We start from the raw sequence: 14,232 nt of genomic DNA on the forward strand, positions 1-14,232 counted from the left end.
GTAGAATAAGAGAGTTGGCGACAAAAGTTATTTGTTTTAGACGATATCTCCCTTGGGGTGCTTGTAAGCTGAAAAGTTTGCCTGCTTGCGCACTCTTCGAGCTGGCAATCTCTTGCAATTCTGGGCGAATTCTTAGACATACATTGCTAGGCATCCTCGGTGTTTCGAGTCTCCGCCATAGCTGGTTTATTTCCGAGGATTCGTTTCATGGTTCGAATTCCGGACATGGAATATTTTTTATCATTCGTAACCGCCTCCATTGTTTGCTCATCGGATTTTCGGTCACTGCGCTTAAAACTTTCAATACATAAAAACCCATTTCCCTTGTAACGGTGTTCCTGGACATTAACTTCAAATTAGAAAGGTACAAAAGATATCGTATGATACGAATTCAGAAGCAGAACTCGCAGAATTGTTCACGCGCTCGAAGCCTTGACACTAGAACATGATATTGTGAGAGAACAGCCTCCTCTCTACTATTTCTCACCTGTTTTTTTCTAGAAGCGAAATCTAGAAGACACATGGTTGAGTTAAGTTTTTGACAGCGATTAAAGATTATATACGACAATTATGCCCATTGGAAGAAAATCATTCGCAGCAAAATAGATTGTGATACAACCCCGATATGCGTAAATGGAGTTGGAGATCTACTAAATTGAGTTTCTAGTCAACTCGAGAAATGTGGCAACCATTCTTTCTTTCGCGTTCTGTCTTTTGTTGCTCGACGGAATACTATACTGCTTCTGAGATAGTTTATATGTGTCATCTTTTCGAGTCCAAATGAGTGAGTCACATCATAGGGAGTAGAAATGTAGTTTGAGAGCCTTATGACATATTCACCACGACAGTTGCGAAGCCCTCGGAATTGGAATTTCTCCTGAGTGTGAGGCCATATAAAAGGCTGATTTTCCTTCAAGGTTTCGCTTCTTTAAAAGTAGGATCGAGGAATGCATCAAACGCAGCCAGGGTTTCTTCCCTAATTCTAAGAATTCTTTAAAAGTAAAGTACTCAAGTGGGATGGTTCTCAGTAGTCTATATATCTAAGGGTGAGATGTGGTGAACAAGTGTATATGTGAAGTATATACCAAAATGCTCAACGACAAAAGAACAAATAGAGTGATAACGATGAGAAGTATTTCAGGCCACATGCATATTTATTGTCCGGATCCGGGAAAGAAATGTTTTGCTCAGATAGGACGAGAACCCTCGAGCAACTCATCAAAAGGTCGTATCTCTTTGTCAAAACCGAACATTTGTGCTAGCCATGCTTCGGTACATTGCTTGCAGCGTGCATGATGTGAAGAAAGCTTCGAGAAGAGATGCAGTGGTATTTTACATAGTCACTCTCGTCTACCTACCTGATTATACCACAGGGAAATTTCAAAGTGAATCATCAACACGGAATATCAATCCATTTATTCCCACCTACTATTCTCGTACACAAATGATATCAATATTCCCTTTATAGAAAACCATAAGATATCGATTTAAGCCACAGCCCGGATTCAGATTTCAGGTCCCCAGATAATGAATCGTTGATCCTGCTATGACAAGTTCCATATTCTTCAACCGAGACTTATTCGAGACGACGTCCAATGTATCATCTCAAAACTCCAGTATTCCCATGGACCAACTCCGATTATGTAGAAAGGCCCTGTTTCAATTCATAGTCATCAAAACAATATCTTACATTTCTAACAACAAGAAGCCATACGACGATTGATCATTCCATCAGCAGAGAATATTCAAGAGCCACAAACAAACATATCAAGTACATCATCTACAATCGCAGCTATTCTCCCTCACTGAAGGGATCAACCAACGATTCCCCATTCTATTCATCGACCCATTTTACGCAACTAGAACTATCCTAATCGTAACAAATTTGCCTACAGGTACAGAATCCACACTCATCAGTGCTCCCAAACCGTCCACTGAAGCCATTCTGTGTTGACGTTTGGTATGAATAACGATGAGCTTAAGTATGCCGATAATAGAGATGATATATATACCCTAAACTCGCTGTTCCCTATAAAAAGAATCTCTCGGAAAGAGGATAATAAATACTCATTCACTCACGCGAATCTTCAATAAATCTCGATTCTTCACTAGAAGAAACTTCCCAACGGAATGTATAATTCAAGTATACAAACTCCCGCACCCCTCTATTGTCACTTCTATACAAAGCAGGAGATTCTAAATGAAAGTCTCGAACATGTGCAGTATTTGTTGCTATTGTTGTATAGTCCAGATCTATCCCAGTCTTTAGACGCGTAGAGATATACACAACTTTATAGATTATTGAAGACATGCAGAGATAAGTATGAGAGAAGGGAATATTGCTGTCACTGCTAGATGTATAAGAGTTGATAACTTAGATGGGACTATGACAGTGAACGTAAAATTGCACATATGACAGTGTGAATCGGAAGAGAGAAAGATAGATAAAAGATAGCTTTCTCTGGTGAAGATTAGGTTGTCGAGTCATACGGATTGATATCCAGAATTGAGGTATCTTGATGAAATGGAAAGGGAAATTGAATTCCCACAACCTACCTCGATTTATTCATGCTTGTATTCACGAAGAAAGAAAATCCGACGTGCCAAATGAAACTTTATATAAAGACAAGAGCCTATTCTATATGACAACTACACAGACAGTGAATCCACAGAGAAGAACATTCATCTAATGGACCTCACTGCACATTATAGAATAGAAGAATCGAAAGGCTTTCTACTTTCAAATGATGCATATATCACGATACTCCTCTCGTCAACCCACAGCAAACACAGATAGCCAAACAGCCCGCTGCAAAATCTCACTCCACAAACCATCCCTCTAATGAACAAAAGTCCGCTAGCATCTCCATTTCCGCAGACTCGAGTCCCTAATCTCCAAATCTGGAAATCTTTTCCCCGTCCTGAACCTTCCAGCCAGCAGCTTCTGAAAGCACACCAGCGTCGATCTTCATTAATTACTCGCATGCCATTCCATGCCATACCATACAGACCGTGACTAAATCCCAAGAACCTCATCTCCGGGATGCGATCTACAATAACACTCCAAAAAAAAAAAAAAACACTCTCTTACCATTCCAACTTCCCGGCATCAAGCAATCCCGAGAAAACAATCAATCAATCAAAAAAAATAAAAAATATCAACGCCTGATCATCATTCCCCAAATTTCTTATCCCGTCCCAGGCAATCCCATCCAAAGCACCCATCCCATCCCGAAATTGCTTCCATGAACCCCATCACCGGGATGCGATCTGCGCTCGACGACACACCTCTGGCATGCCACCATGATGATCTCCATATCCATCTCCATATCTCATCTGCCGTCTTTCGATCCTGGCATTTCGCGTGGCGCAAACTATTTGGTGAGTATGAGAAGCCGATGTCTAGCCTCTTGTCAATATTTCTAGACTGTTCTCGCTCTCGTCTTCTTACGGACGAGATGTTTTGTGCTGCGGGGTCTAGAATGTACGGTTCGGCGTGGGTGCACTCGGGCTGAGATGGATATGGGTTGAGATATGCGATAGATGGGTGATAAGATAAGGCTCTGTAGTTCAAGCACGCATGATTTAATAATAGTTATCCGAGTGGATTTTGATTGTTCTTTCTGTGGGCTCTGAAGATGAGATAGCGATCTCACTGCAGAACTGCCCACATGTACTCATCCCCATGATGTTGTGCATCCAACGCATGAATCTAGAAAACAGGGTTTCCTTGTTGATGCCCCAGTATTTTATCTCCTGGCTATTTGACGGGGAACTGAGAGATCTTTGTGAAGCATGTTTCTCTCTCTATTGCAAAAGAGATGGTTCTATGGAGCTCCACTGACATGTTATTGCAAATCCCAATAAGTCCATCGCACGCCATGGAAAACCGAAAGCCCGAGACTAAAGACTACAATTCGCATCTCGTAAAACCGCGACTGAAATACAGATTTGGGTATAAGACAACAATACTTCGAATGGGCTTAAACACTGGGCGCAGAGCGTACTACTTTGAAGAAAGATTGATGGGTCCTACCCTACCCTACCAGTCCAGTCCAGTCCAGTCTTTACGGGTCAAGATACGACATCAGAGAAGAGAATCATACCTTTCGCCCGCCCATGTTCACGCGGCGATCAAACCGCATCATCCACCTGATTCGGAAGCCCCGACGCGGCCCGGAAGAAAAATCCCGCTGCGGCTGGTGCTGTAGTCGCTCATGCATGCATGCAATGTGAATCACTTCCCCGCCGCCCCTTTTGTCATAATTCCCAATGCCAGCCTATCAAGCCTCCGATCGTCATAATATGCAAGTCACAAAATTTTGTGACGAGAACTATTCCTGCGAAAACAAGGTATTGCACAAATACGTTTCCGCGCAACCTATTGCGGAAGAAGAGGTTAGATGATTATGCCAGACGGAAGACTTCTAGACCTATATGTGAGGATCTTATAGCCGTGCATGGATAGAGTATAATTTTAGTTGTAGATCATGATGAGTCATCGATATCTCCTTGCAAACTACTGGATTGCGTTTACAATCTCAGATGGAGTGATGTGATATGGTTTGCTGTATGATGCGCTGGGAAGATATTTGACGTGTTTGGAATCTTGAAGAACTGTAATTCTGCAAAGGCACCTTTCACTGGAAAGTATTACGTAAATGATGGATGTATGAGTGCGGGTGAGAAGAAGACCTTTGCTTGGTATGCAGGAAGTTAAGCGGCGGAAGGATCCGCGCGGAAGAGTAGGGCATGGAAATGAGGAATGACTCGTAGAAAATGCAGGAGAGTGGGGATTTCAATCGCTGTGCAACATGTGCAGCAAAAACCAGGATGACATGGATTCCCATTCACCAATTACCTTTCCTCCGCAAACAAAAGAAAGGTAACTAAGATTTCGAGAGCCAGACTCGTCGTTTCGAGTGGGATTTGACAGCTGGGAGGACCCCAATCCATTGCGCTTAGTGCGAAAGGGCGTCTGTCAAACAAAGACGCGGCTTGAGAAGAGATGAACGCCAGTATGGAATATTACATAGATGAGCGTGCGTGCGTTCGTATATGCGCAACATGATTGGTTGAAGTAGCATTACGCACTGATGTGCAACAGCCATAGGGATATCGATTAGACTCTGAAGAATGATGGTGAAACGAGAAAATGCTCACGAGGGATTAAAAAAACGATATCATTACACGTAGAAAGGATGAAACAAAGACGATAGTATGATATAAATTCGCACCATGACTCTCATTCCCGATAACGGAATAAGGAAATGGAGATCGGGGCATTGAGACTGTTTCGTGTGGGTTTCAGACTGTGAAGATCCCTCTACAAAGAGCATCATAGATATACCCTTTTCTCTCTGCAAACAGCAACTTTAACCCAATGCCGTTCCGGCAGTTGTTGCAAGTTGTGGAGTTGTGGCTCATGAGTCAATTTGTAAGACAAAACTCCTTTCATTGCCATCAGGAAAAGAATGCCTATGTGGGTAGCATGGCAGTGTCAATGGAGAAATAACAGATCGAATTCACTAGGAGAGGATGGAAATACCTCGGGATCATCTCGAACTGTGTGCCGTGTTTTTCTTGGACTTTGTGGTGGGAAACCAAGTGTTCGAAGATGTGTGTGGTATGTATCTCTTCCTTGAAGACTAGGAGATTTTATCTTAGGAAGACCCCTACTACTCGAGTAGTGTTGACGATGATACATAGGAATCATAGACAAAAGGCTAGACAACACAATAGCCACATGCTAATTGTTAACCTTCAATCCGAAAGAAGCACTTAGATACAAGACATCGAGACTAAGTGCCTTCGCCACTGAGCTAAAAGACGTACTTCATCACTATTCACCAACAAGCGTGGGAAAAACGTGCCATTTAACTCGCGATGTGAATCTCGACGCCATAGTCAGAAGCTAACACGGCGATCGCACGGTAAGAGGAAACTTCTGCAGACAGCTCAATGGGTATCTGAGGCTTGAAAGACTAAATACGGGCGGGCTATAGTGATGCCTCTAGAAAAACCCATCCCTTGGGGCCTTAGCTTAGGGGTCCGCCTATCTCTTTAGTGGTGGTGCAAAGCACTAAATACACGCTATCAGTCTAACCCAGACCCTTGGAACGCGGAGCATTTGATTTGAGATATGGAAATGTTAACGTGACAGACTTCTGCGCTTGAGTTTTTCGAAAAGCCATAACCTTCGCACCTTCGCTTTCGAATGCGATCGAGAAAGCGGGCGGGCTATAGAGTTTTTTTTCTTTCTTTTTTTTTTGTCCCAGAACATTCGTATTCGATGATGTATGTACAAATTTCAGACATCCTCCGGAGCCCCTGGCGATCCAATCAATAGAGGCAAACAAATACCCCATAAAAGCACTCTCACCCAGCCCGGCGTTGTTCCAGACATCCCCATAATATCTCGCGGTTGAAAGATTCCGCTTTTCCATCTCGTATCAGTGATGAGTGACCCAACAAACTTCCCAGGAAAAATCGAGCAACAGAACTTTCTTTCTCGACTTGCTCTTCTATCATTCGGTCTCCAGTCTTTTCTTGCTTTGTTCGAAAAACGGTGTTTGCTTTTCGGGGTAGGCCGATGGGCCGACTGGGCGTTCATTCATTTGTTTTGGAACTGGGCAATTTCCAGAGCCAAAGTACTGGGTGAGACCTTTTGAGGCGGAGCATTTTCAGAATACTTGCATTAGAAATTATACTCCGTCGAAGTGACCTGATTTTAAAAGCTCTGGGACAATCCGAGGTAAAACGGGCTTGTGGCATGGCATCTGCGAAGAAGCTCCATCAGGTCCCAAGATGATGTTACAAACTGTGTGCTATTTCTGATACTCCTTGCAAAGGCAATCTCATCACAAGAGCGTCGTGTGAGGAACCATAAATTCGGTAGAGTCCCCATTATACATGCAGTAGTACCGTCGCATGTCTACTCCTGAGATTGATAGAAGGGGAATTTCCCGTTGATTCACCCATTTCGAATCCGATGTCTCTGTTCCGGCCAGAAAAAAAAAAAAAAAGAGAAGAAAAGGGGGATGGAACAAAATATCCAGTCCTTGAACATTCCATCCAGATTCCAGCAGTTCTCTGAACCCGATTCTCAAATCACAAGTGGTTCAGTCCCGTATTCTTGGCGTGGTATGTTTCGCACTCCTTTATGCTCCAGCTCCAAAACGACCGGACAGACGAGGCACGCAAGGCAAGCGAGGCAAATACACACATACGGTACCTACATTAGATCCGCTGCTGGTGTGCATGTATATTCATCCAAATAGACACATACGTACGATAGATACATGCTGGCACTGCTCACGCACGAAGCTTTCACGCTCTAAGAAACCCCCGCATGCTCCCCACCCCAAATCTTAAGACAATCACGACGAAACAAAAAGGAAAACCATTCGACATCATCATCATCATCATCATAAGATTAAGCATAATAAGCATTAAGGTAAACTTTGCCAACAGAGCGCGGGAGTGTGCATACTTTGCCGAATCCGGTCGCCTACAGATTTGGTTGATTTCTTAGTGGTGGGATGATGTTTGGTAGGGCTTGTAAGTAGGTGGCGTGGGGGTGAACTTCTAGTATCTAGGGGGGTATCTATGTGCTGGTTTGGGTTATAGAGTATGTTTGAGAGTATGTATGTATGTATGCATGTATGTATGTATGCATGTATGTATGTATGTATGTAGGTAGGTAGGTAGATATGCTGTACTCCGGACCTACAGTACAAGTTACCCTTAATATGCACCAGTGATTAATTCTTACGGGCACGGAAAAAGTATAGGTAGGTCTATTTACAAGTCTGGAACGTCTAGAATCTCGTATCATATTTTAGTCCTTCGATCAATGCATCCTAAATTCTAGAATGCTGAGAATACTCGAGTTTGTTTTCTAGAAAGTCATGATGTTCAGATGTGAGGTTGGATGCGTGTTGGTGGCTTTTCATTTCCAGCGTCTCCTGAGGGCCAGGAGTAGTTCACGCCGAGCTGCTCGCATCCCAGGTTCTGGAAATCGTTCCATTCGTTCTCACGGTACAGTGTAGAAGCGGGAGAAAAGTCTCGAAAGGTATGTTAATTCGTATCTGTCTATGCGTGTATGTATGTATGTATGTATGTATGTATGTATGTTGGTGGCGCTTCTGTTACAGATAAAGTAGGAGGGGAACCCCCAAATCTCCGTCCCATGTCCATCTCAATATAACTGTTTTCCTCCGAAAGGATTCGGAACATACCATAGCATGATGATGATGATGATGATGATGATGATGATGATGATGACTGCTTCTCGGACCTGGGAATGTTCTTTTGGCTACTTTCTCCTTTTCAAGAAGCTTGGCCGTGTTGTCAACACTGGAACCATTCCAGTCACATGCTTTTTGACTCTTCACGGCCTGATGCTGGTGGGCAGGCTCATGTTGTGCACTGTAGATGGCAGGTTAAGATATGCAAGGTGATAATGCTGCTCGACGATTACGGTTGATCAGATACCTGTTCGCGTGGGGTTTCATTGGTTTTGGACGGCATGATCACGTATTGCGGGCCGCTGTGATGATAATGCGATAAAAATTGAAGAATGAGTGGATGTGAATGTTTTCATCGCGATGAGCATTATTAGATAGTAACGATACAACGTCTCATCACATACACACGTCCATACATAACATAACGGGTGCAAATCTTAATGAATTTGGAGCCCCGGCGCTTGGATTCCCCCTGCTTATGATAATTTTTGGTCAACAGTGAGGTTGCCCGTTTTTCTTGGCTCTGGCTTGCTTCGCATCACATCACATCATCATTTCTGTGGACAGATCGTCATGTTTCTGACCCATTCTACACGCAAAACATTTCCAGTCGGACGTAACGGCGACTACCGTGAGAATGCCGGTGTAGGCCTACATGGGAATTTGTCTAAGCGCATAATTCAAGTCTCCATAATGCCCATTGAATAGAAATAAAGTCGTAGATGATCATGGAGATCCTATCCACATTGATCTCATAATTTTGCTCAGCATGAATAAGTGAGCAAGTGATGTGCTCTATTCAGAAGGCAGTCCAGCATATCAAGGCGTGATGATTTTGGTTTTCCGAACCGGTCAAGTCGTGACCGGAGCTGGGCTTGGTCCTCCATGCTAACATCTTACCCGCTGTCAGAAAGGAAGCTATTGGGGAGCTCGTCAACATGATAAATTAACGATTGTATGAACAACGCGTGCGGAAACCGATCAAGGGAAGAGTGGAATCGCACGTGTTTGATTCGCACTCGATCGCCTTGAGCTCCTTCACGCTCGAACCAGGGTAATGTGAGACAAAGACAAAGACACAGGCACAGGCACAGCAAGACGTACAGACTCCAGATCATAAGGTTGTGCGACGGTCCGGACAATTATCAGCATCGGCACAGTCTCAGAATCTGCGAACGTTGTGTTGAAGATATCTGATAGTAACCCAAGCCAGTCGGAAGGACGTGGTTTGACGGATTGCAACCATAAGGTAGCAATCCCGAACAGTGAACCAACCATTTTCCAATTTGGATTGGTACTTTCTGATCCGAGCCGTGTCGTTACTGGATCAAGAAAAGGTTGGCACTTTGAAAGGTGGATGTTGTTCCTCATATAGGACCGAACCCCGAAATAATCCTGGGGAACGTGCGCAGGTCCAAAATTGGCTGCAGTGAGGCTGCATGGAACGGCGATGGCTAGGATACGGAAATCCTGGAAAATCCTAGAAATGTCTCATGAACCTTGAAGAAGCCCCAAGCTCGAACTGACGAAAAGGGTCCCCGACTCCCCGCCTAGCTACTTGAAAGAGAAGCGAAGGGAAGAGAATACGAAAAGAGACAGATCTAGCCGGTGGCAAAGGAATCCCCCAATTTTCGGCTATGGGCGAGAGTTGCGTGAACGTTGGCACGTTTGTTGGATGTTTCTTTTGTCGATTGATTGATTGATCGCTCGTATATCGAGGACGTCAATAATTTCACAGCAATGGATATGGCCGCGCACTTTTATCATAAATAGAATCCAATCCGTAAAATGAAAGGAATAGACGGTGGGGACGGAGCACAAAACCTCATGATAGCAATCAAAGTCCAGGGAAAAAGAATGGCGGCAACCACACACCATGACTGCACTGCATGTAGATTGTATTCAATCGGATCGAGGTAAAAGAAGAGTTCTGATGGAAATACCCCACGTCGATCGATATATTGAATGCTAACTGCTGCTGTAACCGTAACTTGTGGCTTGATTTGTTGGAGGGACGGAAAAATGGCCTCTTGGGCAGATACACTTCCGACCTCTAGATTATCGTGAGGCTGTCAAGGACACACAGACAGGTGAGCCGTGAATGGCACCAGCCAAGGGTGTTGTTTAATTCACCTGCTACGACATCAATGTGTGTATATATATAAATACATACCAGGTATGTAGGGTCTGTGTGAGGTCTAGTCCATGGTTGAGCACCGTTTGTAGCTGAGGATGGGAGTTTGAAAGAAGAAGGGGGAAAGGTGTTTTCTGGTACCTGACAATACACAACATGCGAAGCTGCGCAACTTCATTCTCTCTCGTTTCCAGGAATCAGGAAATATCGTCCCCATTTCTCAAAAGTTGTCTCAGTCTAGACGAGCAACCATTGCTATTTTCATACGTTCGGTAATTGTCAGGAACTGATACTGCGCTGCGCCTTATGGACTTCAAGGGCATGATAGATATCAGAAAGGCGCGCAGGTTCTAAGGCTCGATTGAGGACAGTACGCCGTCACCTCGGGGTGTCCTTTCAAGGGGAGCCGTTAGACCCCCGAATATTACCCCAAATAGGACAGAAATGGGGGGGGGAGAGAATTTAAATTATTGCTGCCAATCAAGAGCCCCTGTGAATGAAATTCCTTCGATTATCCCTTTAGCATTGGCCTGAAAAGGAAGAATAGACGTGAAGCACATATGATTTCAATATCACACAATTGGACCTATAAAATACCTTGTCTTGTATATGCTCCTTGACCGTTCCTTGAACAGGCATGAAATGCAGTACAGAGCTGAAGAATCGACGTCTTTCTTCGCATCACACGGAGGGGAACAGACATCAATATCATTCATGCCTTGCAGAAGAGTGCGAACGTGAGAATTGGTTGTTCATGGCCAGATGCTTCTGCTGCGCCAACCTATCGCAATGGCTGGCCTCTTGGATGCCCTCAATAATGCCACAGCTGGACTGATGGACCCCTCCCACCTGCGTGACTTTCTCAAACTGCAGCGAACTCTTCCCTGTCACACCTTTTACGAAACAGCAGAACTCGACCTCGCGACAAAATGCCATTGATATTGAATCTATGTGAATCTTCCCAGTATCCAATTCGGTTGGTGTAAAGTGCCTTTCCATGCTCCTTCTTGCCTTTATTCATCGCCATCGCCATCGCCATCGCCATCACATCACACTCATTCTCTAGCTCAGCAATCCGTGACCCCTTCATTGGCTCTTTGCACACCCGAGAATCCTACACCACCATCAATCAAGCAACGCGCAGCCCAGGCACAGCTCTTTAATTGGCGTGTGCGGCCGTTTCGTCACTCCCTCTTTCGGCGTTCTCTTGCTCCACTAAATCTCACGAGTAGCCCTTGCATCCTTCGTAGGTTATCGAATTGAATTAACAATTAACGTGCCGAGCGTGCGTCTCTCGAGAGGAAAAGAAGCAAAGAGCAGCGACAAGGTTTGAGCAGGTGCAGCTAGGGAACATGGGAAAATAAAAATTAGTCGGTCGTCGAAGGAACAGCAATAAAAGCTAGAATCCTTGTTGGTGTGGCTACGGTGTACGTCCTTACTCTGTAGGACTGCTTCATTAAACCTTACTCTTCGCATCCTTACGGTTTGCGCTGTGGATGGAAAAGGCCATGTCATTGGAGGGGAAGGAGATAACAACGTGCTCTTGATGTGACTTGATAGGGGAAAGCTGTTTTGTGAATAAGATCTCACATACGAGTCCTACGGCATTACAACCGTCTCCTTGGACCGTCACCGTTACCGTTACCAGAAAATCGCCGGAAAATCAATTACAAATCCTAGTCAAGGTTTTTGCACAATAACAATACAATCACTAGAGTAAAAGACGACCCCGTAGCAGAGAAGAGGGAAAGGAGAGTACAATCAGTGCAAAGAGGTGAAGAGCGTGGAAAGTCCTGCGATTGCATTATTATATCACATCCACCATCATCCGTGTAGACTGTCAACACCAAACGTCAAAAGGAATCATTGAATGAAAATCTCCAAAGTGACATCCACAACGACACGCACCAGAATCCAGAATTCCACATTTGCAACTACCTAGGTCGATTTTCTTGTTTGCACGGTGCACAATTTCCCAAATCTGGGGGACCCATTTTGCTGCAAGGGAAGAGAAGAAGGACAAACCTGGGAACTCCGCCAAAAGGAAGATAGTGGTCCTTGAGTAATAGAAAACGCGAGTGACAGTGAGAGTGACAGTGAGAGTGAGAGTGTGATTGCGATTGCGATTGCGATTGAGCGATAGAGAGGGAGTGGGCGGAAAGGGACGAGGGCGAATTCTTTCCACCCGTTGGTTCTCTGGAGAGCGACATTCGCATTGACTACGAGCGTCTACAACTTCTACTAGAACGCCAGCTACATCGACCTTGACCTTGACCTTGACCTTGACATTGACATTGACATCGGCAGCGACATCGACATTTCCGACGCCAGCCACGTCTACTAAGAATACCTCTCTCTCGCACACACACACCAACGTCCGATTACATCTTCACACAAAACAATCCGCGAATGAATGCGATTGCATCTCTCCCCATCAAGTGCGAAAGATTCCAAACAGCCAGACTCTCCCCACAAACTTCACCCCTCGAGTCAATTCACGTCACTTCACTTCACTTCACTTCACTTCACTTATTAATCATTATTATTAAATCTTGCACACAAAAGAGCAGAAGGGAGGGTTGCGCATTCGAAGAAAAATCGATCGACCGAGCCAATTCCTGGAACCCTTGCATGATATCTGTGCATCAACCATCAACCATACCGGTCCATACATACATAGGGTGCTATCCCATACCGGATCCCTCGCACCCCCAAGGACATACACCCAATACCCAACACCCACCACCACCAAAAGACACCATCCACTCGCCCACCGTAACAACCTTGAAGGGACCTTGTTTTAATCAATACAAGTACCTTCATAAGTACATCAGCAAGTACCTGACCTTGGGTTCTTATTACTCGCACCTCTCGAATCGATCCATTGGGATTTCCTGCATCTTCTGCATAGTCACATACACCCACACCCACACCCACATCCACATTCACACCCGAACACACACACTACTCACATACTTGCACATCTATATCCTTCCTTCCTTCCTCGACACCTATACTCTTGCGGTGCCAGAGCTACAGGCAAAACTTACTTACGACTGAGCAACGAGAGTGGGGTTTATTGTGTTGTATTGCCTGGCCGGTCTCGATCCGATTCCTCGATTTCCTTTTTTTGACAATTCAGGTTTCAACGCATTGATTTCTCGCGTTTGGAGCATCACAAAAATCATAGCCACACAAGTGCATCCGAGACCCCCCAGTGGGATTGACAAATCGACGGCGCACATCAAGGGTTCTTAAATCTCTGGCCTGGATACACTAACTGCTTTGCTGTCAGCTGGGTTGAAATTCAAATACAGCCCCGACTTCAATAAACTTTTTCCCCGTGGCATAAACTTTATTGCGATTCAGGGTCCTGCGGTCTTGTCAACTAAGCTTTTCTAGTCGACACCTCGCACCACAACGACGTCTGCATTCTTGAAGCTGGAGATCAAACATACACGACTCTTCTTCCTTAAATACGAAACATCACAAGGAAAGACGTCGGCCTTTTACTTTTTTTTTTCTTTCGAGTATTGCTAGTCTCTTACGAGAATCGTCTTTTTGACTCGTTCATTGGTAAGTCTCTCCCGAGACCAAGGTTCAGCCAATTTTGGTATGCACCTCTCTATCCCAGTCAAGCTTCAATCAATGGCATGACATTCCACACATCCCCCACTCCTCATTCCTCATTCCTCTCCATAACCAAAACAACACTCAATCCTTATCCAAAGGGTTCTTGCTAATCTCCACTATCATTATCAGATTGTGTTTACCGTCCGACGAGTATAGAGGTCGATTCTGCAAAGGAGGCATTGAGAAAAACAACATCAAAACAAAAAGCATTACAAT

This window comes from Botrytis cinerea, chromosome 4 (genome assembly GCF_000143535.2).
Source record: "Botrytis cinerea B05.10 chromosome 4, complete sequence".
NCBI lineage: Eukaryota > Fungi > Ascomycota > Leotiomycetes > Helotiales > Sclerotiniaceae > Botrytis > Botrytis cinerea.